Here is a 23,960-nt window from a genome sequence, read left to right on the forward strand (position 1 = left end):
GATGTTGGTAATTGGAATGCACAGAAATTCAGGAACCCATCTGGCAGTTATTCTGCTAATCTCAGTATCCTGGCCAGGGGCCAGGCAGGAACAAAATCGTGTTCTCTTCTCTTAATTCCCAATGCGGTTCCCACTGGACTCGGCAGGCTCCCAGCCCTGGAGATTTCTCAGGGCTCCTCTTCCGGGCTCAACTGCTCAAAGAAACCCCTAGAAATGCCATTACATGATCTCAGAGCCTCAGACACGGCTAGACACCAGGAGGGGCCAGGAATGTGTGTGGAGGGATGGGAGACCCAGGTTCTCAGAATCATCTGGGCTTGAGTTGAATCATGACTCTATGCAGGCAAAGTAAAGGACTATGTCCCCCTTCGGTTGAGAAATGATCTCTCATTTCTCCAGCTTCCAGGATTCGCTTTTGAAATCTGTCACTCACAGACTCTGTTATACGAGCACACTACTTAATGTTCTGTGCCTCAGTGTCTTTATGTGGAAAGGGAACAATATTGTGCCTCTTCAAGGTGTTATGAGCATCCAATGAGCAAATGAGTACACACACACACACACATACACACACACACACACACACACACATACACACTAGAAGAGGACTTGCCCGTAGTACACATTTGTATGGGTTTATGACTTTGGTCGTTATTTCCTTACACGAAAACGGGGATAATGGCATCCACTTTCAGTTTCGTTGTAAGGATGTGATGAAATCGTGAATGTCAAACCCTCTTATCTGGGCCTGGTGCATTGTAGGTCTTCAGTGAATTCTGGTAATTTTGTGGGTCCCTTCATGACAGATTTGTGTGGCCATGAGGCTAATTGTCAAGAGTCCTGACAATTAGCCCTCTCTGGCTAATTGTCCCTCTCTGGCCTTAGATGTCCTTCCTCTAAGATCAGGACATCAGCGTGGGTTCATTCTTTCTGCTTGGATGTTTTGACTTCCCAGAAGGTCAGGGAAACTTACCATGGATGACTGTCTTGTAGAGATTTGCCTTTTGCACTAGCTTGACTTTAAATAGTTGGGGTCCCAGGCCGGATATTCCAGTGTGTGAAACACGGTGAGGCAGGGGGCCCCTGTACAACCCACTAACCTTTCTTCCAAAGAAGGAGAATCAGGCTTCCTCAACCTTTAGTGGCCCCAAACTCACCATCATCATCACCATTGTCATCATAGAGATAGTCGACATTCATTAAATACTTTACACATGTTAATTCATGCGACCCTCACAGGCACCCCATGAGGTGGATTATTATCCCCATGTTGCAGATGAGGAAACCAGACACAGAGAAAGTAACTTGGTGGGGGGTGCGGGATGATCACACACCTGCTCAGTGGAATGGGCTTTGATAACAATGGTTAGAATTCCAAGGTTACCTCTTCGCCATAGGCCCTCCCTGGCAGGCCAGTAAATCATCTGGCCACAAGCTGTAGGACATGCAGTGAAGAAGTGGGGCGGTCCAGGGGGTAGGCACCCTGGATTCGTCTGGGATCCATCTCACACCTGCTGGAGGCCAAGGATAGACGGTACATTTTCCTGGGTCACAGCGGCCCCAGCCTGGTTGGAGCTTGGTGGGTCAAGTAAGAGCACTGTCTGCAGGAAGCCTGGGAGAGGGGGAAGAGGAACTTAGTGCTGAAAGGGCGCACCCAATCGTCACCAGTCTCCTTGCTGACATTCTCATGTAGGTCATGACATGTGTTGGTCAGGGTATAGGATGGTACTTGAGTATGAAGAGACCTGTTGTTTCCAGGTAGATACCTTGAGGCACCTTGAGTTCAAGAAGACATTGGACAGAGAATCAGAGACCCCATAGAGCTTTCACATTGCTTAACTCTGTGTCCTAAGAAAAACTACATTTTAACATGAAATGAGCCTTTGGGGGCTTTGGCTACTCAACCCCTTTGGATAGGTCCAAGATTAACTGCTCTGGGCTCTCTGGAGAAGACAAGCAGAAGTATGTTCATGTGATGTCCAGAGAATACCCAGAATGTGGTCCCCTGCTTATATGTGTCCTCTAGACCCCTTAGAAGCGCAATCATGTCTTCAGGTGTCCCTGAGCACCTAACTTTTTGCTCAATACAGAGTTCCCATTTTACAGGTGAGGAAGCTGAGGCCCAGTCATTAGTCAATTGGTCATGAGCACACAGGCTGTGGCACAGCTGTGATTTGAACCCTGGTATTTCTGGTCTCAAATTTCTGCTCCTTCCTCCTGGCTTATAGTGGAAAGTCTCTACCCCCTGGTTTAATGCACAAGGCGTTTCATATCTTGGCCTGTCACTCCTGCTCACTCATGCCACTCTGCAGCCACAAGAGGTTCTTGCTGTTCTGATGGTCTCTGTCCCTTATGCATTCCTGCCTTGCCTGGGCTGTGTGGCTGCCAGGATTTCCCTTCACAATTTTCTACTCATCTGTTGGCACTCAGCTCATGTGTCACTGTCACAAGGAAGGTTTTAAATTATTTTTCATGGACTAGTGAACAGCTTCTAGTCTGTTCTTCCTGGATCCATTCACGCTGATCCAATCTTTTCTTCACATTTCTGCCCCAAAGAACTTTCTAGAATATCCATCTGATCCTACAGCAACCTGGCTCATCACCCTTTACCAGCTCCCTTTTGGTCTTAAGATGCCTTGCATAAAAGGCTAGTCCTGGCCCTTGCCTGCCCCTCTCTTGAATCCCACCCCACCAGCCCCTCCTACCACCCCCCCCCCCCCATGCTAACCTTTCAATTCTCTAGCAGCAACTCTCTCTCTCTCTCTCACCTCCTTCCTTTCTGTCTCAGCCAGCTCGGGTACTGCAACAAAATGTCACAGACCAGGTGGCTTAAACAGAGATTGATCTTCTTTTAGTTCTGGAGGCTGGAAGTCTAAGATCAGGGTATCAGCATGGTTGGATGCTGGTGAGAACCCTCTTCCTGGCTGTCAGATGGCCACCTTCTGACTGTGTCCTCACATGGTAGCAAGAGAAAGAGAGCTCTGGTCTCTTCCTCTTCCTATGCAGATCACGGAGGCCCCATATGCATGACCTCATCCAATTCTAATTACATCCCAAAGGTCCACCTGCAAATACCACCACGTTGGGGGTTAGGGCTTCAATATATGCATTTGGGGAGGATATAAACATACCATCTGTAGCACTTTCTCACATGCATCTCCTTCTTTAAAAAAAATTTTAATGTTTTTATTTATTTTTGAAGGAGAGAGAGAGAGCCTGAGCGGGGGAGGAGCAGAGAGAGAGGGAGACACAGAATCTGAAGCAGGCTCCAGGCTGCAAGCTGTCAGCACAGAGCCCAACATGGAGCTCAAACTCATGAACTGTGAGATCATGACCTGAGCCGAAGTCGGATGCTCAACCAACTGAGCCACCCAGGAGCCACTCACATGCATTTCCTTCTTTCTGGAATCCTTTCTACCTCTATCTGCACTGACAAACGTCTCCTCATTCTTGTAGTCTCAGTTTAACCATCTCTTTCTTCCCCAGGGAGACCTCCGTGTCTTGTAAACCCCTGTATGTGCTCCTGCAGCTCTCACAGTGAAACTCTCCACTCTCTACCACAGCTAAATCTTAATGTGTCTCTTCTCTGGAAGATGGCGAGCTTCACTGGGCAGGTAGCCAGGCCGCTATGTGCAGAGCTCTGGGTACATAGCAGCTGCTCAATGAATACTGTTAGATGGATGAATGAATGAGTGCATTGGCTTGCCAAGATCATGTTGAGAATTAAATCGGGAAGCTTGGGATTCTAAATTTGCCATTGCAAACCACTTCCCTGTTTCTGGACCCTCCCGGCTAGTCCATTTCCTATCCCAGACCATTTACCCTGGTTACTTCCAACTGTCCACAACATTAAAAACCATATGATTGTACACCTGAAACTAATAGAATGCTATGCTTATTGTGCTTGAATACAAAATATGAAATGGTGCTCCTCTTGTTTGTGCCTTTCCAATATCTCTAGGCTCTTACACTCTTTATGTTTTGTCTGCTAGCCAAGTCATGCATTTTGGCTCCTTTCATTTTTCTCTCTTAAATAAATCTCTTCATACTCACTTTGGACCCTTTCCAATTTTCATAGTTTTTGTTCTTTTCCCTCCTCCCATTTCCTTGTTGCTTAGAAAAATGCGCTTACATTGAAAAGCACTGGCTTTAAAATATAGTTTGTTTGAAGTCCATGTACAATTTTTGAGCCTGGTGTTTATGACAGAGGGATGCAAGGCATGGTCCCGGTCTTCAGGGAGTATGTGCTCTCACATCTCTGAACTCTGCATGCCTCTGGGCTGTAGGCAAAAGGTGTTGGGGGCATTTCTTAGACATCAAGCAAATGAGAGCAGCTAGTCTCCAGCCCAGTGTGTTTGGGTGGTATCTCCTAGAATCATCCTGCGCTCTTCTATTCTTTCTGCACACTCAGAACTGCAACTCTGCACCCCTCAGGGAATATTCAGGAGAGTCTGAGTTCCCTGGCCACCCACTTGTCACAGAGAAGACCAGACTTTGGCTTTGAGTCAGAAGACCTGGTTTAGGGTTTAGGTGGAAAGGCATTCAACTGAGTTCGGCAGTCCTGGATCGGGATCCTGGTCATGCTTACCTGTTTATCCTTGGGTAAGATTTATCAAGCTCCCATTTACTCACCGGTAAAATGGGGATAATGATAACTACCTCATAGCATCATTATGAGGATAAGGTAATGTGATTAAGTGAAAAAGTCTCTGGCACATGGCAGGCACTCAGCAAATGCTCCCAAACCAGTGTAGTGGCATTTTAGCTATGGCCGGTCTTTTGTGGCTGCGTTGTGACTTTGTTAGTGGACATGCATGTGAGCTGTCTTGTAAAGTCTGAATTATACCATGGCCTCTGTGATATTTGGACAGGTTAAGTCATTGGCTCTAAGATTCAAAACTAGTATGGGTACGGCCATAAACGAGGTGTATTGACAAGAGTTTTATATTTAACTACGTGGGAAAGATGCATCCAGATGTATAATAACCACTTCAGAAAATGCTTTGGTCATACTGGTCAGGATACAAACAAAAAAAAAGTGCCATTTCCAGTGATACATCAGGTCTTCCTTCCACCTACACATTTAACCATTCAGCTAGGCTAAATGGAGCTCCTACGATGTGCCAAACATGAGGCAAGGGAACCATAGATATAATTCCTGCCACGTATGTGTGTGTGTGTGTGTGTGTGTGCACGCGCGTGCATGTGTATGTGTGTGTGCTCTTAGTGTGTAGCCAGTACAGGTTGGCATAGACTGTGATGGAAATTAACAGAGGAGTTATGGCAGGGGGCAGAGAGAGGGGCAGCTGATGCCATTTAGGGGGTAAGGAAGGTTCTCTGTAGAAGATGATCTGATAGACAATTTCCTATTTATGGTGATGCTGGACCAATCAGAGTAGGTTCTGGTCAAGATGCTGGAGAGTTTCCTAGAGATTAGTTTTGCCGTGTATTAACCTTTCCATTGCTGCTTCCAGGGGCCTTAGGGGATGAGACAGGAAAGCTCCACAGAGGCTTTCTGTATTTTATCATCCAGTCTTGCCACTTGCCTATTATTTCACCTGTTTATGAAGTTTAGGACAAAGTTACCAGGTTTACAAAAATCTTAAATTCATCACCAGGATCTGAATCCAACTTTATTTTTCCCTCTCTTGCTTTTTAAAAATGGTGTTTTAAGGTTTTCTTTTCCATCAAATGTACAGATATTTTTTTACAGTTTCTTGTTAAACAGAATCCCCAAAATAGTTTTGAGCATTTCAGTCACTGTGTCATTTGCATTAGTGGGTGTGTTTGTCGTCTTCTTTCCCTCCATCACAGAATCCTGCCCAATACATGGTAAACCTCTCATCTTGTCTTTTTACCCTCATTGTCCATTATTTCAAGGCTCTGTGTATTTTATTCTTATTTTTTGTGTTTATCATGAGTGATGCAGGAAGTGCCTGATGCCTTCTACCAATCTCCATGAAGATTTCTGGGCAGGAAGGAGACTGTCCATTTTGGAAGGTGAATGGTGTAGACTGTGATGTGTTTGAGTTGGGAGAAACTGAGGTTAAGCACAAAGCCTTTCCTGGTTGACCACCTGACTGTGGGCTAGTTAATTTCTCAGGACTTAATCAAAACTAGAGATAGAAATCATGAGACTTAAATGAGCCAACCCAGTTGGTTCAGGTCCTTCATGATGCAGACACCAGGACGAGATTAAACATGCAAAGATTTTATTGGGAGAAATTCCCATGAGAAAGGAAATAGGGAGGGAGTTTGGGAAGGCTGGGAGAGCCTCAGATATAAAGGGGAAGGGGCGAGGAGGTTGTATGGAAGCATCCAAGACTACTGTTTAGTCTAAGGGAGGGTTGACCAAGTCGCAGGGAAGTCCTGCACCTAAGCTGGTCCGGAAAGGAGTCTCAGAACCCATGTCTCCAGAAGGGGGTCAGGCAGAGTCCACACAGGGCTCTGTCATGGTGGAGAGGCAGCCTGTGAGGGGTGTGTCTTCAGTGTCAATGAGGGGGACTTCAGGTGTAGCAGCTTTAGCTTCAGGAGGTATGTGAGTATGTTCTCTTGGCACCATAGTGCCTTACACAGTTCCCAGCACAGAAGTGACTCTCCACCACTTGGATATGAGGTGATATACCATCCCCCAAACTTGGGAGGCAGGATCCCTCTACACCAAATGGAAGCAACAAAGCCTTCACATTGGCTAAGTATGAGAAGATGCTGAGTGTAGTGGCACAGAGGAAGACACTTAAGAAACATTTGAAGGGGCTCGAGTATGAAGGAAAGAGCATATCTGCCCTCAAATCCTAGTCATATGACATTCATTTTGGCAAGTGTTCAAAAATATTTTTATCTACTAAGGGAACTGATAAGACATCAATGCCAGACATAGTGAGGGCTGAGCATGTGACGTCTCTTGGCTTTTCTTCTTTCTGTACCCTCCCCACTTTACTTCCAGTCATCATAATTTGCTTAGGCAATGAATTTATCAAAGCACCTGTGCTGAGGTCCAGACTTAGGGTCTGTGCACCACATGCCTAATCTTGGGAGGAGTATTTATCCTTTCAGAGAATGTGCCTGCAAGGGTCAAGTTTACTTACGATGTAGAGATCTTGGGGTTTCAGAAGCCAAGGGTGGTAATTGAGCAGGGAAGGGGCCCCTGGCAAATAGTTACCCCCTTTCACAGGCTTCTTTAATTTGGTGACCTTGCAGCCTCTTAATATTTTCCATCCATTTATCTATACAACAACATCCATCTATCTATACAACAACATTTTGAGAGCTCTATGCCGGCACGGAGTTGAGTGTTGAGACGGGGAAGTTATTTTAACAGAGGTCCTGGTTTGGGTTATTCCAAAAGCCAACCACAGCACAAGGATTTGGGCACAGCTTACTTGGGAGGTGAGCTCCGTAAGCAATGCAAATAAGTGGGGAAGTGAGTCAGGGAAGGAAAGGAAACCAATGAATCTTAGCAGGGGTCACTAAAGGTCTGGTCTGTAAAGGACCAGATAGTGTTTTAGGCTTTGTGGACCATACAATCTCTGTTGCAGCTCCTCAGCTCTGCTCTTGTAGCCTGAAGGCAGTCATAGATGACATTTAGATAAAAGGACATACAGATACATGTGTTACAATAAAACTTTATTTATAAAAATAGGTACTGGTTGAATTGGGGCTATAAGCCATGGTTTGAGGACCCCTGATCTAGAAGGTCCCTCCTCTGGACAACTGAAGCTCAGTCACATTGGAGAGTCACTGGAAATGCACGTTTTTCCATCTGTCCTACTGAGGAGCAAAAGAGCTGACCTGTTTATCTGACAAATCCCTTCCCTCAGTGTTTAGTGATTTGGTTCCCTCTGGTCAACCCTAAGCCCATCTAACCCGCCTCAGGAGTGTTGGGCATGCTCTGTGGCTAGAGAACACCCTCAGGCAAAGAGACATATGACCCCTCAGTGTGTGCTGAACTGTCTACAGGTGGCTTTGAGGGTGGGCCAAGGGGACCTGGGTGAGGCACTAGCAGCAAAGAGCTTCCTATCTTAGTGATGGGATAAAACCTGACCCTTAGAAAGTGAAATCACACTTCATGTGGTCCAGAGGCCCTGGCTAACTATTACAGAAATGCCACAAGGCATTGAGAGGTATTACCAGGCAACTATTATATTGGAGATCTGGGATGTCACCAATACAATATTAGTTACCATTTATTAAACACTTATTATAGAACAAGTACTATGCTAAGCACTTCAGATATATTAACTCAATCCTCACAACAACTCTGTGAGGTAGGTGCTATTTTGTTCTCATTTTACAGGTAGTTAAACTGAGGCTTAGAGAACTTACACAATTTGTCCAAGGTTGCACAGCTCGTAAGAAGGGGGGTGTCTTGTGAACCCCAACATTTTGTCTCCAGAATTCACTTTCAAAGATGAATTCAGGAATGCTGTTGAATCAATGGCCATGTTGGCTCACTAGGGCTGCCCATAACAAAGTACCACACACCGGGTAGCTTAGGACAACAGAAATTTCCTTTTTTTCATTCTAATTCTCTTAATTCTGAAAGTTAGGCATCCAAATCAAGGTGTCAGCAGGACCATTCTCCCTCCAAATGCTCTAGGGAAGATTCCTTCCTGGCTTCATCCTGGCTTCTGGTGGTGGCCACCAGTCTTTGGTATTCTTTGGTATCTAGATGTATCACTCCAATCTCTGTCTCCACCTTCACAAGAAGCCTGCTTCAGATTCTTTATCTCCCTGTCTCTCTGTTCCTCCCCTGCTCATGTTCTGTGTGTCTCTCTCTCTCAAAAATAAATAAACATTAAAAAAAAATTAAATGCAGGCAGTTCTAGAGTACTTTTATTTGCAAATGCATCTTCTTATAGAGGGTACTTTGGTTTCTCTAATTTTCATATTTAACTTTATTTTTTTCCCATCATATATTGCTTCCTGAGGTTGGTTACACATTAGTGAGCAGCAGCTACAATTCAAATGGTGGCAATTGTCACTTTGAGGTAAGGATGACTCCTCTGGGCCTCAGTTTCTTCATCTGTGAAAGAGGCAGTAGGACATTGGCTTTTAACTAGCAACACACTAATCACTTCGGGAGATTTCAAAAACTGCTGCTGATGGCTGGGCCCACCCCCAGGGATGCTGATTCAGTTTTCTGAGTTGAGACCCAAACGCTAGTATTTTTTTTTAAACTTTCATAGATTATTCTAATATGCAGCCAAACCAAAGTCTATATTGGTGCTCAAGGTTATTGGGGCTCACTCACCTGCTCTGCCAATCTTGGGTTCTAATCAGTTATACACTTTCCTTCCCAGGTTGAAGATGCTTCCTTGGCTTCTGCCAGAGTGAGTTTAGACAGGACTTCTGAGGGGTTGTCTTCCCTGCCTGTTAGCCCAGAGATGCTCTTTCCAGCAGACTATAGACCCGGAAAGGCCTCCAAAGAAGATATGTACAATAAAATGCTGAAGAACTGTCAGCAGGTCTGGAGAACAGATACAGAGATACCAGCAATTGTGAATTAGGTGTTAATTGCTTCCTGGAAAGCGAGCCTTTTGATGGGAGAAGGCTCAGGGACCATCCAGATTACTCAGGCCAGCATGCTTCTTCTTTTCCTGGGCTGTGGAATCCAGGTGGTAGAAAACCTTGGGGAAGAAAAAATCTGGTTGGTGGCCAGAAGTTGGAGTGCTAATTATAGACAGAAGGCCAGAAAAGGCATGGAAAATTTGAAAGGTTTTTTTAAAGTCTTTTTTTCCTTTGTCATATTTGTAAGCCAGGCTCTTCCTAAGTAAGCTAAGAATGCCGTCCTCATTGTTTGATCCATCTGGGTTTAAAATCCCCCTCCACCTTCCTTCACCTGTGACCTTGGAGAAGTTACTCAGCCTCTCTGGGTTTTAGTATAACAGGCTCATACCTTGTCGGATGGTTGTGCAACACATATAAGCTTACTTACATGTGATGATTCATGTCAAGCATGTGGGGTGGTGCCTGTCACATAGAAACACATAATCAGTGTTTGTTGCTATTGAGTTATTTCTCTAAGTATTATCATCTCATGAATCTTGTAGGGGATGAGAACAGAAGCTAAAGACATTGAGATACTGACACCAAATATGTGTCGGGTGCTGGGTTAAACAATTGCATATATAGAATTTCATTTACTATGTATTAGAAATGTGTGAATTGGGTGTTATTATTTCTACTCTCCGGATGAGGAAACTGAGGCCCAGGGAGGTTAAAGATTAGACAGAGGGGTGTGGGTGGAGGCTCAGTTCAGTAAGTCAGCGTGAGTGCAATCACATTTCTCTCTCCACAGCACACACGGCTGAGTGAAATTGGGTTAAAAGGAAACAGGGGGAACCTGTAATGGAAAAAAGATTCCATACAGGAACAGCCTGGGGTGTCTGAGCTTGTGTGTGCACGTGTGCTCACAGTGACCCCGAATCAGATTCTGGTGACAAACATGTTAGGGGAGATTTCTGGGTGGACAATGTGGGTGTTGGAGAGTGGGAAGAAGCAACACGGGTGGGGAGGGGTTGTGATGACAGCTGAAATCTCTTCATCCGTCCATCATTCCCTCGAGGCATTTGATGGGATGTGAGAGACACTTCCTTATCCAGCAGTCAGTCTATGCCCTTCTTTGTGGCAGGCAGGCACCTTCCCCAAATCACATTCAGAAACCCAACAGGGGTTTCTGGGAAGGAGGACCCAAACTGGCTTGATAGGGCTGGGGAGAGACTCTGAAGAAGCCTGGTTGGTCTCAGGAATTCAGTGATATCTTCTTAAGGGTAATCCTCCCCTCCTGTCTACAATGCCCATCCTATATGCCTTAGGTAGCCCTTCTCCCCCTCCCCCCCTTTTTTTCCTAATAAGTCAATCAGAACCATCTCCACGGTCCCTATCCTCAGACACAGCCTCAGCTGACAGAGAACCTGGAGGTAGTTGGTGTGGTCTGCACAAGAACTCTGGGAGATGTCCACGCCAGAACCTGTGCATATGTTAGCTTACAGGACAAAATACCATTAAGGCTGCAGGTAGAACCAAGCATGCTAATCGGGTGGGCTTTAAGTGAGAGAGAGAGTAGGCTGCATTAGCCACAGGTGCCCAAGATAATCACAAGGGTCCTTAAAAGTGGAGGAAACTGATCCTGTGAGAAGCACTCAACCTGATTTGCTGGCTTTGAAGATGGAGGAACCCCCCGGGGAGGCAGGGGGAGCTGACAGCGAGGAGGCAGAGTCTCCCTTAGACCCTCCAGACAGAACTGCAGCCCTGCTGACTCCTTGATGTTAGCCAATGAGACAGGTTCTGGGCCTCTAGCCTGCAGAACCTTGGATCATAAATGTGTGCTGCTTAAAGCCCCTAAGTTTGCGGTAATTTGTTATGGCAGCCATAGGAAACCAATGTGCTTGGTAGTGCATGGGTGGGGGGAGGGGCAAGAACTGGGGGAGTGGAGCATGTAAAGGTGGCCCTGTCCCAGGGCCCCATCCAAGCACAGGAAAACACAGTCCAAACTGAGAAAGTGGTAACAAATATCTTATAAAACAAGAGAGTGAAAATTCTACTGGTGCTGTTCCTTTGGGAAAGGGGAAGGGCATGGGTTTTGAACCAAGCCAAGTGGTTTTGAAACCTGATTCCATTATTTCAGCTCTGTGATCTGGGCGGGTTAGTTAATTAATTCCTCAGAGTCTCAGATTTCTCATCTACAAAATGCCATATCCAGGCTGTCTGATTAAGATGCTCATAATCCTGCTGGTTATCTTGGAGTTCATATGTTAGCTAATGACAGAGTTGTTCTGCGGACGTATGTCTAACTGAAGGGAAGTGTCCAGTGCTGGGAACTCAGTAAATGGTGACTAATATATTTTCCAAAGGCACACGTACCCAGGCTGGCTGCAGTTTTGTTTCTCCAAACCGAACCACCGAATGCTCTTTAGAAAGAAATACAATCAGTGTTAATGCAGTGCCCTATAGTAAAAGCTTCCACTTTTCACGAGTGGAAATTCGATAGGAAGAGGCCAGGCCGTGCTGAACCAAGAATCAGGATCCGGACTAAGGACTGAGATATTCTTTGTAGAAATGCAAAGTCTCTATCCCTTATGAATTTCAAGTTTACTTCTCAATTGACCAACAAAATCCCCATTAAAAAAAAATTATACTCAATAATGATCTTGACATCAGAATGGATGCTTACAATGTTGTGCATATCCACCTTTGCTCCCAAGTCAATATTCCTAGGCCTGAACTCCTTTCCTACTCACCACTGTCCCCAGATCTGCTTCTCCGGTGTGACTAATCTCAGTGAGGGCCACCACTTTTGTCCCATCCCTGCAGCCAGGAACCTGGGAGTCGCCACTTCCTGCTGAGGACACCTCCTTAGCCATTTTGCAACTTAGTCTCCCCTCTCCGTCCCTATGTCCTCCTCATTTTTTTTCCTAGAAGATGAGAAATAGCGCCACAATTTCTCTCCCTGTCCCAAATCTTATCCTTGCTCTGATCCAGTTTCAACCCAGTGACCACTGCGACTTTTCTAAATTAATAGCTTGATCGTATTATTTTCTCGCTTAAAATCTTTCAGTGGCTCTTTGCACATCAGGAGCACTGTGGATTGGATTGTGCCTCCCTCTCCCACCTACCACAGATGCATGTGTTGAAGCCCCAACCCCCAATGTGATTGTATTTAGAGGTAGGGCCTCTAAAGAGTACTTAGGTCAGGGTGCCTGGGTGGCTCAGTCACTTAAGCATCGACTTTGGATCAGGTCATGATCTCAAGGTTCGTGAGTTTGAGCTCCGTGTCAGGCTCTGTGCTGACAGCTCAGAGCCTGGAGCCTGCTTTGGATTCCATGTCTTCTTCTCTCTCCGCCCCTCCCCCATTTGTACTCTGTCTCTCTCTCCAAAATAAATAAACATTAAAAAAATAAAAATCAATGAAAAGAGGTACTTAGGTTAAATGAGGTCATATGGGTGGGGTCGTGTTCCAATAGGATTATTGGCCTTCCAGGAAGACACCTTCTTTAAGAAGCCCCCTCTCTACAGTGTGAGGACACAGTGAGAAGACGGCTGTCTGTATGCCGGGAGAAGAGCTCTCACCAGACGTTAACCTGGGACTCATGGCCCCAGAACTGTAAGAAAATAAACTATTGTTTAAGCCACCGAGCCTGTGGTATTTTGTTGTAACAGCCCAAACAGGCTAATGCGAGGAGATAAAGTCTGGACACGTCAGAATGGCATGCCATGGCCTTTTCCTTCTTATTCCCATTCACCTGAAGGTCATCCATGGCTGTTTTCTGCACCTACTCATAACTGAGATTCCTGACCCACAGGGCTCTTTGGGGCATATGCCCTTCCCTCTCCTGGGCACAGCCTGGTTGGTTCCCTGTCACCCTTCAGTGCACCCTTTAGTGCATGTGGTTAAAATTCCATTTTGTGTTCTTGAGGTATTATGTAAAATACATAATAAAATGTATTTTAACCATTCCTTATCTATTTCCCCCAACTGACAAATTGAGAGGGAGAGAAGGGTTCTGTCTTACTCAGCTTTGTAATGTCCACAGCACAGATTCTGGCACCTTTCAGATTTTGCAAACATATCTATTGAGTGGATGAGTCAGTGAATGAATTACACGTGAAGCAAAACCTCTCGTTGCTTTTAGAATAAGCCCCAAGCTCCCTCATATGGTCTCCATGCTTTTCTAGCCTCATTTAATTCTACCTCCACTGGGCACTGGCCACCAGAGCTGCCTGCCACTTCCACTCTCTGCTGTTCCCCAATCTCTGTGCCCCCCTGTCCCCTCTGCCTGGAACGTGCCCCCTGCTCTACTCAAACCATGGGTGGCCTCTCATCCTTCAACTTGTAAGCTAAATGGCTCCCGGGGAAAGTCTTCTTGACATCTCGTGCCCCAGACATGGTGGTTTCACCTCTTCTTTGTTTTCTTCCCAATACTTAGTCTAGCGTGCTGTAGCACGCTTATGTGATTGCAGAATTCAACTGGCCTCCTGACCCAACAGTAAGGTCCCTGAGAGCAGGGAGGTTTTGCTTGCTTGCTTGTGTGTTTTGTTTTCAGCTCTCTCTCCCCAGGTCGAAGAACAGTGCCCAGCACAGAGCCAGCACTCATACAAATGCCACAAAGGGGTAGAATATCGAGCACACAATTAAGTTGCAAGATACAAACCAGACTGTACTTCCTTGCTGTTTTTTTTCTCTATATCATTTCATTCACCTGTTATCTAATAACAGATCAGAACAAATCAACCTTATCTCTCGGCTTCACCCTTGTATCCCTGGCTTCATCCACACTTGAACAAAGTCTACAGTGTTCGGGCTGTGAGGAATGGGCTTAAAGATGAAGGCTGTTCATGGGGCGCCAAAGTCCTGCAAGCCTAATGGAGACCCTCAGGAGCTGCTTTATTGGGAATGCTTTTGGAGGCATGCGGGCTCGTACCTTTCTTTGAAGGTGGGCAGAGTTGGACTGTAGAGAAGGGAAGGGTTAGGAAAGAGCAAATTTGTATGCCTAGTGGATCTTGAACCCACCACAGCTCAGCGGTTTGGAGTCTTGGTTGTAGAATCTGACTTTTCAGGTTCAAATCCTGGCTCTACCTCTTACTGTCAGAGTGACCCCAGGCAAGCTTATTAGCCTCTGCACCTCAGTTTTCTCATCTTTTGAAGTGGAGGTTAGAAATAATCCCTAACTGACAGGATTATTACGAGGATTAAGTGAGCTAAAATACGTAATGGGCTTAGAATAGTGCCTGTCACATAGGATACATCTAGGGTCAGTTATTAGATACAAGTGTTAGCTGTTCTTGGTGTTTTTGATGTGGAGAAACATGGATTGCTGTATCACACCTGACTTTCTCCCCCAGAGCCGAGGAGTAACCCCTCATTGTAGTGTTTAGAGGGAGAATCTGGTTGTGCACAGAAGCTTCTCTTCTTAGGGGCTCATTGGAGCACATGTGTGTGACTCAGCTCCTCCAGATTCAGGTTGGCCCTGGCCCAGAGATGCATGGATAATGCTGACTGGTTCTGGGACTCAGTGTTAGAAGGTTCAAATGACTGTGGATATAAGCCCAATTCTCTAATACTAACTTAATAATGATCAAACCTTGGCCCCCTCTGCCTGCCTCCTTTGTTTTATTTATCCATTAATTTGGAACTTAAGGAAGAGGGTAGCTGTCTATTGAGTCCTCTTAAGAACCCCTGTAGGATCACATTTAAATTGAATAGAAAAGCACGGGTCAATGAATACCAGGAGTCCTAGTGTCTGAAGAACAGAAGATTCATGCTGAGAAATTAGGAAAGCAAAACAGAGTCAATGTGCTTTGGGATGATCAGTGGGAAAAAACAAACCAGCATAACCTGCACAATCATGAGTGTGAGTTCCTAAATGTCAGTCCCCAGACTAAGCTAATCCCCAGCTAAACAGCCAGGGGATGCAAGTGTTGAAACTCAAGAAAGTGTCATGCCATCTGTCTCTGTCTATAGAGGACTCGTCATGAGCTCAGACCTCCAGCAGTGAGTCGCTTCAACTTGTGTCGTGTGTGTGTGTAGAAGTCAAAGGTGTGGCATGCAGCGCAGAGATAGCGCTCGGAACACGAAATGCTCAAATCAAAGAGACAAATGCATTCAGTGGGCTGCAAAACCATGCAAACGGAACCGCCATTCTCAGAGGTTTGTCCAACACTGCACAGACCACGTTATCTAACGCAGTTGTTTCCGATGACTCATAAACTAACATTGGAACTAAACTGGGAGGATGGGCCTTGAAACAAGGAAAGGACATCACAGGGTAGAGGGACATGGAAGCATGAGGATACAGAAGGGCACAGAACTTGGTCAGGGCAAAATGGGAGAATGATCTAGTCTGGGTCCTAACAGATACTCCTCTTTCTGTCACACCTGGCTAAATAATTTTATGAGTGGTAATCAGAAATGGATACAAACATATAGATTTGAAGGAGCACACGCACCCCGATGTTTGTAACAGCATTATCAACAATAGTCAAGCTATGGAAAGAGCCCAAATGTCTTTTGACTGATGAATGGTTAGAGAAGATGTGGTCTAACACTAAAAATAGTGGCAGCAGTGGGGTTTCTGGGAGTTCTGGAAGGAGAAAACATGCAGTTCATGAGAATGAGTGATCCTGCTTACTTCAGTTCTCCCTTCTCCCCTCTCCCCTGCTAAGGCATTGCAGGCTGGGCTCTCTGGGACGCTGGCTCTGAAGGACAGTTCAATACACCGTGATTATTGAAGAGTTCTCCTGGGAGGAACACCTAGAGGAGAGAGAGGAAGGGAGCAAGACTGGGCATGGGGACAAGTTGACCTGTTCTATGTGACACCCTCATCCCACCCCTCAAAAGAGCTCTGGAGCTAGAATGACTCTTCAGAGTTGTTCCGAATTAGGCCAACATGGCTGGGAGGTTTCGTGATCTCACCTTAATCGGTCACTGAATGTGGGGCTCCCAGGAAGGGGTGCAGACTTGATTGAGGTGGTATCTCTGTAGCTGAGGTATCTCTGAAGGGTCTGAGGGATACAGGCATCTGCCCTCAGCACTTTCAGGCTGGGATAGCAAGACTTCCACTGCCCCGTTCCATCTGGGTAGTGTCCCCTTCGTAGGGAGACCGATCTAACATTGACATCTAAAAAAGACATAAGGCAGAGGAAGGAAAAAATACTGGGAATCAAAGCTATTGTAAAAACCATAGGAATTACTAAAACAAAAATCTAGAAATAAGGGTAAGAGTAAAAAGGGAGGGAGAGTTAAGAAGGGTTTGCAATGACAATCAGGAGAATTAATCTCCAGCATGAATGCAGACACTGAAGTCACCATCTACTGGGCCTCCTACGTTGTCTTCATTTTCTTGATGGGAAAATTCTCTCAGAACTGATACAACCGCAGGTACAACATACAGAATATATTTCCTTTTAATGTCTTGTTTTCTTCAATCAGCTCTTGAGGCGCTTTGTATAATCGTAGAGTGGCAAGAATTGATTTCAAATGCAGGCTTTGATGAGTCTTTGATGTTTGACTCTGGTCAAGATTTTAACCTTTCCCAACTCCAGCTTCCTTATCTGTAAAGTGAGAACAATGCTATCTACCCTCCTCAAGGTTGTTACAAGGTTAAAAAGGCACTAACATACATGAAAAGCATTCGGCCCAGTGCCTAATACGTAATAGTTCTTTAACAAAGTTTGTTTTATTCCCACAAAAAAAGATTCTAAACTGCTCCATTGGACCCAATTTTGAGAGAGAATCTTGTAGAACAATCTTTGCCCAGCTTTATGTACAAAACAATAATATATTAAAAAAAGCTTCTGGTTTTAAAGTGAAATAAAGGTATGAAACATTCATCTTCCAGCTCAGACCTAGCATGTTGAAATCTGCCTGCAGCAAAATTTCATGGCTGAGCTACAGCCCCAGAAAATAACATTCCAAGTTTGAAATTCTGTATCAACCTTCACATTCCAGCCCTATTGAAAGGAATATTTTAAGTCTACCATGAAGTGGCATTTGAGTTGAAGTTTTTGGTGAAGGAGAAAAAAAAGACACAGGTAGCAAGGTTTGCGATGCTTCCCATCTGGTGAAAACTAGAAAGGATCTCAAATGGAGAATGCGAGAGGAACATTCTGGGTGAATCTCAGTTCTTCAACAGTGTCCAAAGGCCTCCCACTCTGCGGAGGCCCCCTGAATCTACAGATGTTGCAAATATAACAGAAAACCCTGTCCTGAGAGATTGACAGTCAAATGGAGAACCTCCACGAAAATGGACTTTCCTCCAACATACCAGGGGGAAAGGACTGTGGTCTGACCCAGTTCATTCGTTGGATGCTTGGAGCAGGGAATCTTGGACCTGTGAGTTTTTCATGGACTTAAATACAAATATCTGATATTTGAGAAAAAACAAAACAAAACAAAACAGCTCCTAAGGGCAAAAAGAAAACTTCAAAAATAAAAAAAAAAAACAAATAAATGCTAAGTTAAATATTTATAAAACTTTACATTATGTCAGCTGACCTAGTGTGATTCAGCACACACATGAATATACACATATAAAATATTTATGCTTATAGATATAGTGTGTATACATATGTGTGTATGTATATGTATATCTGGGTGTATATGCATGTATACATGCATGCATTATATATATATATATATATATATATAAAACTAAACAACAAGGAAAAAAGCCAATAATTTATACTAAAACAAATTCAGAAGTAGTTTTATAATCCTTAGTATTTTCTTAGATGAATCAATATAGCTATATTGTGGATATATTTTATTGTAATGAAGTATTGGAGGTCTCTGAAAATAAGAGTGCCTAAGATCCTTTAAAGGTTAAGAATTGGTGCATCTATAGGAGCCTCAGAAGGATAATGCTTCCCTCCCCCCCCAGGGAGAAAGTCCAAAGAAGGTCAGGCTAGAATTGCATGTTGTTTTCAAAGTAGGCATTGTGACATGTCACAAATTTCACAACTAAGGAGAGTTCTGGACCCACATAGTCAAGTTTATCTGTGTATCTGGCAGGTACTTTTGACTTAATTCTTCACGTCCGTGGCAACTCTTCATGTCCATGGCAACTCAGGCGGACTCTTGGATTGGTAATAAGAAGGACTAGGCAAGCGCAGGGTCATTTAATTGCCTTCCAATTTTTTCATGTTTCTCATTTGTAAAGGACCTGATTCCCTCAGACTCAACTGAAGGCAGAAAGAGCAGGGACCAAGGGACAGGTCAACGGACAAGCTGGTAGCACAACATAAACAGAAGAAATACATGCTAACCTCCCAGAGATGCTGAGGGACGCTGCTTGGGGCAGGGCCCTTTCTTTAGTCTGCCTTGAACTTTCACCTGGTTCTGGTGGGAGAGAGAATCAGAATCTGGAACAGAGTCTGAATCAGAATCCGGAACAGAATGTCCCCAAAAGTGGGACTGTTGCCGTCCCACGTTTGGTTTTCCTCAAAGGTTGGAGAAATCTTGACATGTTAAGTTTGTCTGGTTGGGATTTTAGAAGAATTCGTTTTTGGTCTGAAAGCTCAGAGGCTTCATGGCTGCATCTGGGGGAGCAGTGGTTGTGCGCAAGGCAGCTGAGGCCATCCACTCTTCCTCCGGATCCATTCAATCCCTTTAAATGGCGGTGATCCTACACAAACTGAAATTGGACCTGAGATTAGGGGAAAGAGGCCAAAAGTTGAACCTGTCTGTGGCCCAGTTATGAACGTGATATAACAGTAAACATCAAGATTATTATTGTTCCATGGATGATCATTTACTCATCTGTTCTTTCTTTCATATAATAAAAGAAACTAGGGGCGCCTGGGTGGCCCAACCTGTTAAGCAACTGACTCTTGGTTTCGGCTCATGTCATGATCTAATGGTTCATGAGTTTGAGCCCTGTGTTGGGCTCTGTGCTGACAGTGCAGAGCTTGCCTCAGATTCTATCTCTCTCTCTCTGCCCCTTCCCCCCTTGTGCTTGCTCGGGCTCTGTCTTTCAAATTAAATAAACTTCTAAGCAGCTTCTGTCACATTTCTGTCATTTAATCTCTGCCTCATTCCTGCAAAGTAGGTCTTATTGGCCCATTTTAGAGCCAAGGAAATTGAGGTGTAGAGAGGTTAAGAGAACTGCTGAGGTTACAGAATTGTATCAGAGCGAAGATTGAAAATCAGTTTAATGAATTCCAAAGCATTTACTCTTTTTCACAACGTGGGCTATTTATTGCTTTTGAATATTCTTATTGTCTGGCCTGTGTTCCCTGACCTAAACGTTAAAACAAATGGTGTTCTAAGAATGTGCCAATTTTAACTGTGAGCCCTGGGAATAAAGAGACGACTGTCCCTTCAGATAGGGTTTTTGCATTCCGAGACTCTCCTGGGGATGTTTACATGGGAACAGCTGACTTTTTTTTAAATGTTTACTTATTTATTTTGAGAGAGAGACAGAGAGAGGGAGAGAGCACACTAGCAGGAGAGGAGCAGGGAGAGAGAGAGAATCGCAAACAGGCTTCTCGCCAATAGCACAGAGTCAGATCTGAGGCTCGATCTCACAAACCGGGAGATCACGACCTGAGCTGAAGCCGAGAGTTGGACGCTTAACGGACTGAGCCACCCAGGTGCCCTGAGAACAGCTGACTTTAATGCCAGGTCAGGTGAGCTAAAGTGAGCTGCCCACCCCAGTGCCTGGGGGGACAGTGGAAGAAGTCACTGGTTTGTTCTTAGGGACTTGGGAGGATTTCCTGGTGGAAATGGTGTTTCAAGTTGTACCTTAAAGGAAAGACCAGGTCCTGCTGAAGGGCCTGCTGGGCAGATGGTTCAGGAAAAGAAGGGGCAGGGAGGAGGCCCATATAGCACAAATGGGGGTGTGGAGTCTTTCAAGGCAAAGGGTTTTGTGAATGGACCTCCTGGCAGATGGGCTGCACGGAGGTTTGTAGGCAGGTGCTGATGTGTGGACTTCTTTCTGTGAGGACAGGGAGAGACAGAGGGATGTGCTTAGAACCTCTTAGCCTTATGAGACCTGTTCAAAATTTGGGTTACAATGGGGTCATAGGTCAGAACGTGGCTAGCCTTCCAGATTCCATCTCTAATGGAAAATAATTTAAAAAGTGTCCTTTAAGGACAACCAGAAAGGCCAACTTTGCATACCAAAGGCAGGTTTTGCTATGCAACCTGGCATAATTTACCCTGAACTTCGAACCTCAGCCTGCCCCTTGGTGCAGGATTCATAGTTCCTCATAATTCCTCAACAGCACCCACTATCTAGATCCTGGGAATGGGGTGGCTAAAAAGCTTTCCTTTTATAGAGAGATCCCCACAATACAAAGATGAGCTAGCAAAGAAGAGATTGTGACTGGTAGAACGTGCTAGGAAGAAAATAAAACACAGGGCTGTGACCGAGCATGATGGCGGGGGGGAGGGGGTGTTCAGAGATGGTCAAGAGAATTAATGTGTGCATTTAATTTGATTTGGAAACACAGGCCCTCCCCATAAACTGTAAAATACTCCAGAGTGTGTAAGCAATGCAAAAGAGGGTCTGTCTTTGACTCCTATTCCCCAGTCTCCTTTCCGGAGACAAAAACCAAAATTGGTTCCTTTGTGTATTTTTGCAGAGATATCTTCTGATCCTATGCGTCTGTGTGTGAAAACACTGGTGATACCGGGGTGCCTGGCTGGCTCAGTTGATTAAGCGTCTGACTTCAGCTCAGGTCACTATCTCGCGGTCCATGAGTTCAAGCCTCGCGTTGGGCTCTGTGCTCACAGCTCGGAGCCTGGAGTGTGCTTCAGATTCTTTGTCTCTGTCTCTCTCTGTCCCTTCCCCAGCTTACACTGTCTCTGTCTCAAAAAGAAATGAACATTAAAACAACAACAACAACACTGGTGATACCATTCTGTCTATACTGCCTGACATATAACCTTTTCTGCTTTACGATTTCTTGGAGAACTTTCTATATCAGTAATAGACTTGCCCTACTTATTTTTAGCTGGTTTTACAATACTCCAGTACAGGTATACAACAATGACCTCTAATTCCCAAATCCCCAAAGCCCTGAAAACTTAGTTTCACCCCATATTTGACATCCAAACTTATCTAGCAGCAAAAGTAACTTGAGCTGATATGAAAATATTTATCGTTTTGGTAATCCCACTTGGCTTCCTGGGGTATGCTTCGGGAGAATGAGTATATATATATTTTTTAATTTTTTTAACGTTTATTTATTTTTGAGACAGAGAGAGCCAGAGCATGAACGGGGGAGGGTCAGAGAGAGAGGGAGACACAAAATCTGAAACAGGCTCCAGGCTCTGAGTGGTCAGCACAGAGCCTGACGCGGGGCTCGAACTCACGGACCGCGAGATCATAACCTGAGCCGAAGTCGGAAGCTTAACCGACTGAGCCACCTAGGCGCCCCGAGAATGAGTATATTTAATAGCTGGGTGCTGCTAAGAGTCTGCTGGAAATGGGAGTATATAACATACCTGGGTTGTATAACTTTACTAAAATAAAAAAAGAATCTGTATTCTGAGTCAAAACTGACTCTGAGGGTTCTGGGTAAGAAACTGTGGACATTTATTATTTCATTTAAACTGCCCCTACTGATGGACATTTTCATTGTTTCCAATGTTTGTTCTCACAAGCAATGATAATGTGTACGTGGTTCCATGCCCATGTGTGTTATCCATAAGGTAAATTCTTGAAAGAGAAATCTTATGGGTCAAAGTATTTGTATTTATAATTTTGCTCAGTTTGACCAAACTGTTCTTATGCTCCCACTAGCACTAAGTATCAGTTTTCTCTGTAGGCTTTTCATGTTTGCAGCGTGCAATCAGCTTTCAGTCATCGGGTATTTCGTTAGCTGGAACTCTCCATCAGCCAGGGCCACATGCTCCTGAGCTCATGAGACTTGGTGACCGTGAGGTTTAATGACACAAGGGTTTAATGACGAGAAGAGTAACTGGTGCTGAGCCTTGTTTGACTATCAGGTGGAGCTGACTGCAGCCCCACTCTTGAAAATAGGCAGCCGGGTATCCTAGATGAGGTTTAATGACAAAGTCATGTGACTGCTTTTTTAACCAACAAGCCAGATGCTAGCCAGTGATAACATTGTGGGCCACAAGGCTTGTCTGAAGTGAAATGATTGTCATTTATTGTTTTAGCAACTGCAGGGTTACCCTTGGTCATTGAATCAGAACACAAGTCATTGCCTATCTAATCAACAATGCATACTGTTGAAGGGACATAAAGTCAGGAAAGGATCTGGGTTCAAATCTTGCCTTTGTGTTAATTTGGGCAAGTCACGTGACTGTCCAGGGATTTGGTTTTCTCACTTGCTTAATTGGAATAATACATTATTATTATTATTATTATAAGGATTAAGTAAGATGAATGTATCATAGATATTTGGCATGTAGTAAGTATTTATCAGTAAATGGCTGGTTTTAATTTTAAACTCCTGAGCTATAAGAGGCTTTAGATACCTATTAATGTTTAAACTTTTTAAAATGTTTTTTTTTTATTTCTTTTTGACAGAGAGGCAGAGTGTGAGCAGGGAGGGGCAGAGACAGAGGGAGGCACAGAATCCAAAGCAAACTCCAGGCTCTGAGCTATCAGCACAGAGCCTGATGTGGGGCTCAAACCCATGAGCTGTGAGATCACGACCTGAGCTCAAGTCGGATGCTTAACCAACTGAGCCACCCAGGCAACTCTAATTTTTAAAATCCTGTAATAAAACGACAGGCCCACGACATTAGATTGTTGTAAAAGGTTGATTTGAACCAGGTGTGGTGTAAATGAATGAGTCCTAGGGAGATAAAAACCCTGGGGGAGCAAGAGGACTAAGCATGGCTGACAACCGGTCCGATCATCTACGGTTCCCTTGTCTAAAAGTGATCAGGCCTGCTGTTGGGGTTTTCAGCATGGATGTGCTTAAGCACAGGACAAGCTTTGGGTGAGGCTCAAAGTATGCGGTCTCAGAGAGGAGCAGAGCCAGAGGGTGCTGTCAGGCAAGCCACTTCTGTTGGTCTCAGTTATTCTGGGATGTGGGGATAACTTTACTTGTCCTAATACTTACTATTCCTACCTATGACTATTAAATAAAAGAGTGTAAAGCAGGGACTATTCTCAACTACCCCATTTTTCATCATGTCAGGCTAAATAATTAAATGTATACTAAATGACTGGATACCCCACTCTCACCCCCCATTCCTGAGTCATCAAGTTTGTGATTCTTCGAAAAACCAAACATTTCTTTTTCCTTGAGCACTTTTACAGGTTCTTTGCACTACAATGGAAGGCAAATGGCATTGTTAGATATCATCTTTAACCAAGCACTCAAAAGTACAGTGGCTAAGTGTGCGTTCTGTGGAGTCGCTCTGACAAGACCCAAATCCCACACCTGACACTTACTTGTGGTATGGCTTTGGGCAAGTCATGTAAACTCTCTGTTCCTGCCTCTACTGCTCTGTATAATGAGAATTCTAATACTAAATC

General features: G+C 44.6%; 2 long non-coding RNA genes across 4 annotated transcripts in view; one reads left to right on the forward strand and one right to left on the reverse strand.

Annotated features, from left to right (window-relative positions):
- The window catches only part of LOC147582102 (uncharacterized), a 67,416-nt gene that overhangs the window by 16,827 nt on the left and 26,629 nt on the right, over positions 1 to 23,960 (forward strand). The window lies entirely within an intron of this gene.
- LOC147582103 (uncharacterized) lies at positions 1,178 to 18,809 on the reverse strand. 3 transcript variants are annotated; one of them, XR_015250585.1, is made up of 3 exons: positions 18,766 to 18,809; positions 16,415 to 16,619; positions 1,178 to 1,776 (listed from the first exon to the last, which is right to left on the reverse strand). It is a non-coding gene; the product is annotated as an uncharacterized LOC147582103 (long non-coding RNA). The 3 variants fall into 3 exon arrangements; XR_015250587.1 differs by lacking the exon at positions 1,178 to 1,776 and adding an exon at positions 8,814 to 9,025; XR_015250586.1 differs by lacking the exon at positions 1,178 to 1,776 and adding an exon at positions 16,175 to 16,252.

Source organism: Puma concolor, chromosome B1 (genome assembly GCF_028749965.1).
Source record: "Puma concolor isolate L17-30 chromosome B1, mPumCon1.1.hap2, whole genome shotgun sequence".
NCBI lineage: Eukaryota > Metazoa > Chordata > Mammalia > Carnivora > Felidae > Puma > Puma concolor.